This window comes from Acanthisitta chloris, unplaced genomic scaffold (assembly GCF_000695815.1).
Source record: "Acanthisitta chloris isolate BGI_N310 unplaced genomic scaffold, ASM69581v1 scaffold42508, whole genome shotgun sequence".
Taxonomy (NCBI): domain Eukaryota; kingdom Metazoa; phylum Chordata; class Aves; order Passeriformes; family Acanthisittidae; genus Acanthisitta; species Acanthisitta chloris.
In genome coordinates, this window is record NW_008688374.1 from 29,312 (window position 1) to 34,142 (window position 4,831).

Below are 4,831 nucleotides of genomic sequence, written 5' to 3' on the forward strand. Positions count from 1 at the left end.
CTGGGTTTTTCCTTCTTTTATATCACAAAATACTTCACTTTCACCAGCCTGAACAATGCCACAATCTATCATCCTTTAGATGTAGCCACGTCTCCCCTATCATGTATAAAACATAGCCAAGTACCCAAGGAGTATTCTTAGTCACAGGGAGCTATTTTTAGGTTTTAAACTTCCTGCAGGTCAGTTTGGCTGCAAAAATAACATTTCTGCTTCTTTTCTCTTGAGCAACAATATGTTCTGCAGAGTCAGAGCCTGACCTGCAGTGCTGGGTACATGGATTTACCACGGTCAGAAATCCAAGCAGGAGTGAATCCCAAGTGCAGCACATAGATCAGAAATGAACTGAGAGAAAAACCAGGTAATTCAGCTCAGTCACAGTGTTTGAAGCTCATCAACATTATTCCTGCAGGCTTCGATTTCTTTTTTCACAGCTAGATGTAGTGGATTGTTTTATGCCATGTTTACAAACTTGATCAATTTTCCTGAGGCTCTACTAATATTCTTAACCTCAGCCACTGAAGCATCTGCACATTTCCTTGTGCAGCTGTTTCCCTGTCCTTTCAGTTCGGAGGCTCCTTAGGTTTAGCCCTAATCCTGCTCCTTTCAGTGTCCCCAGCACATCTTCAATTCCATTTTGCCATGCCATCGGTTCAGATTTCACGTTCTAATTATAGCCCAGGCACATCCATCCCACACCAGCACGGGGAAGGAGTGGTGCACAGCTTTCAAAACTTCACTGAAACGCACAGGAGGCCAAATTAGATTATGACAGACATTTCCATGAGCTAAGCAACTTGGAGAGCTTAACTTCTTAAAGGACAAGGCCTCCCCAATCCTTCTGGCAGCCTCCCCAGCCACAATAATGCATGCTAAAGAAAAGGTGAAAAATCCACATACTCTGCTTCTAGCTTACTTAAGTAATATTTTCTACACTTGTGCTCAGTTAGGGGTATTGGAAAAACAAGAAATTATGAAAAAATTTACATTTCAAAAATTCTGAGTACAGTACTTCAAAGGTTGCTACAGTTAATGTATTTCTTGGCTAAATATTACAGTTTCTTAGCAAAAATACGAGCCTTAGAATTAATTACTTATTCCAGGGTTTTACACACACAAAAAAACCCCACATTATAAGCCTGTCTAGCACCAGGCCATAAAGGGCAAGGAAGAGCCTTTTAAACAATGCTCCACGTTCAGTTTTAGGCAAAGGTATTCAGCATTCACAGATGAAAAATGTTCATGATTTGAAATTTTATCAGTGTCCCTGCTATAAACCACTCTAAGAAAAGACACTGTCTTGTTTCAGATGTTGGAGCCCTTCCAGGATCTGGCAAATTTTAACATGCATCCCTGGCTTGCCAAACATGAGAGCTAGCTGTCAAATTCCTCCCAGATATGATAAAGATGGCACTCGGGATCCAAACTCTCTCTCTATAAAATAACACATACAAAAGGGTTTTAGACATGATATGACATGAAGCTTCAATTCTAGCCTGAGGCATCTTTGCCGTGAAGCATTTATTTTAAATAGATAATCCACAAGCAATTACTAAAGAATTAGAATTTCATGGGCTATAAAATCCACTTTTGTTTTCACCCCCAGTGTACACTGGACTAGGAGGTACGGGAAGGGCATTGCTCGTGTCTGTGATTTCAGGGAAACACTATCTGTGCCCTGTGGACTGTGCAGAGCAGTCACTGACCCACAAACCAGGTGGACTGCTCTGTCCTAAATGAACTCCTTCAGACTTAAAATGATTAGTAATCCATTAGCACTGATAACGCTGTTTCCACAGTGACAGGTAAGTCAAGCTCTCCAAGTCCAATATTTAATGCATTTGTCTTTGTTCACGTTCTACATAACTGACCAGATGATTAAATTTTATCCCACAGAGCAGGTTTTGATTGTACCTGTTTTATACAAAGTCCCATCAACTAGATTTTTCCATCAAAGAGAACTAAACTGCCAGTTTAGGTCGATCTTTTTCAATCAGTTAATTAAAAACAAAGACAAAATAGATGGATATTCATCTTCAAGAAGCAGAAACTATTCCTGAGCACATAAATTACATGTATTTTATAGCTCTTTCAGGAAATGGAGTTTGCAACACACAAAACTAATGGTAAGACAAAGAATAATTCTATGCTAGAATGTTTAAAGATATAAGTTTATGATATATTAATGATTTTCCAATCCTTACTCAAGTGATAACATATGCATGTACATACACAACCTCCTATATATAAATCTTCCTGTTCCTGTAATGGTTAAATTATAAATCAGCAACAGCAGTAGCTGACTGAAGGCCTTTCAGCAATAGCACACTGCAGATAAGCCATATGGAACATGAAAAGTTTCCAAGTGCAGCAATCCATCTGCATAATATCCTTCATAATCTTTTAGAAGTTCTTTAGGAAAAAATATTATCTCCTACTCGTAGTTTGCCAAGAAAAAAATTTCTAAACTCCAATTACAGCTCAATGAATAAAAAGACTGGAGTTCTTTTGGTCTTCCTAGGCAGTATTGCAATGGCAAATATTTCGTGTCCTCAATTGTTCTTTACAGCGTGAAAACTGGAAAGGGTAACAGAATCTATTTCAAAGTCTTGGTACTCAAGATAAATTAGTGTTATCAAAGTATTACAAAACAAATAGCAGCTATTCCCAATAGTTTAGTGGATTTTAAGGCTTTACACAATCGCTAAAAGACTGTTCACATGTAAGACTATGGGAGCTGGTACACTAATGTCTACCAGAACAAGTGTCAATTAGCATTAACACTTGCATCAAATTGCCATCTCGTTTCATAACCACCACCCCAAAACAAGCAAGCTGAGTAGGGCACCTGAAAGCAGGAACCTGGAAACACTGAGAAAAGTATGTGCATCTACATCCACAAATGCATGGAAGCAGTGAAGCCTCTTCAGAAATAAAGTGGGTACAACAGATACATCTCTATTTTTACTGAACTAAAATAATTAGAACACAGGACTGGGAGTTTTTACATAAAAATATAATATTCCCTTCCTATTGAAAGTAACTGATGAATCATTCCAGTAAAACATCATTTAATTGTTAAAATTCACACTATGCCAGTTTAACTAACTTGACCTGCACTCCACAGTCTGCACTGTGAATGACAGACATGTAAGCCCCTGGATGAAATATTCCACCCCTGCTATGACATTACTAAGATGTAGGAACGACCACTGGTTAAGTCACAAAAAGACACTACTACCCCATGTGTATTGGTTTAGAAGCATTACAAAGAACAAGAATGATATGGTATCTTCAGACATGGACTGTTAGGGGACTCAAAGGTCTGAACCACAACTACCACCATAAATATTTTCCTTATTCAGGTGATTGAACAGTTACTCTGCAAAACACTTCAGGTATCAACACGTAGTCATAGGTTCAGCTGAGTGCTGAGAGTGCCCCAGCCCAGCAGGGCCACACTACCTGCAGTAAAACCCTGCAGTGAACAAACCACAACCTCCATCACATCATCACAAATATCTCACCACACCCACATGACTGGGAGGTTTTATGACAGTATGAAGATCTAGGTCATTTCTTCTTAGAGGTTAGAGACTCCCTCAGCCTTCTCCTGCAGAAGCGCCATCAGTTTAAGGCTCAAACGTTTGGATTATTCAAAAGCAAAGTGCTAAAAACTTCTCCACGGAAACACAGCATGGAAACACACTGAGGGCTAAAAGGCACTGAGGAGTGAAGGATCCTGGAGATGACACTCCCTCCTCCTGACAGTTTATGGTAAAACACTGGCTGATGAACAGCAGCGATCAAGAAGCAGCACTTGTGCTGTCCCTTCTGCAAGGAGGTTAATCCCTGGAAGACACACAATGGGATTACATGAACTCTCCACGGAAATGCAGCCTATCACCAGGAAGAAGAGTCCTTTATCCCCCAGGAGTTGCAGGAGATGTATTGTTCTGGGTCTATTCCTTCCAGGCACAGCTTGTGGAAAGTCACTCACTCTTGATTAACAGATGCCACAGTCCTCGCTTGGAAATTGCAAAGTAAAAATATCCTCTTCTGTCAATACAGAATTTGAAAAGCCCCAAATTCTGCAGCAACACAAGGGCTGCAGCATACATGTGACCAGCACAGCTTGAGGAACTTGTTAATACAATAATTATGCCTGTGTGTGACTGCCTGCCTGAACTCCAGCACTAACGAGCACTGAACTGTCACAGATTTTCTTAGAGTCAATTTTCAATCCTGCTTAACACAATGTCTCCAGAACAGCTAAATCCAGAGCTGAACCTCTGATCTGCATTTCCTGCAGTGGGTGTGAGAACTGGACTTCGTCTGCTCTATAAATTTCAAAAACAAAAACATTATCCAAGCACAGAGCAGAATCAGATGGAAAAACATCACTTGCACAGCTGGGAAATAAATACAGGAGTTTGTAACAGAGTCACTGACTACTGCAGAGCTGCTTCTACAGAGTTTTCAGGAGACAGGCACTGTACAAAAGCCTTCTACTGGGATTTGACATGGATTCTGCTCCTCATGGCAGCACAGGCTCCTGAGGATCCATCTGAGAGTCTAGTGATGTACAGCCAAGGAAGCTGTCACTCAGCACTTCAGTCATTAGCTTTTTCTGGTAGTTTATTTTTTTAAAAAATCAGAACATCACAGCAAATTTCAGTTCACAGCTTTAAAATATCCTCACTACTGTGACTGTCACAGGGCACAGAGCAACCTGAACTGCAGCCACATAGCCTTACTGGTGGTAATACAACAGCTAAGCACAACCATTAATAGGAAGAAGCTTCAGAAATTTACATATAAAGATGTATTCTAG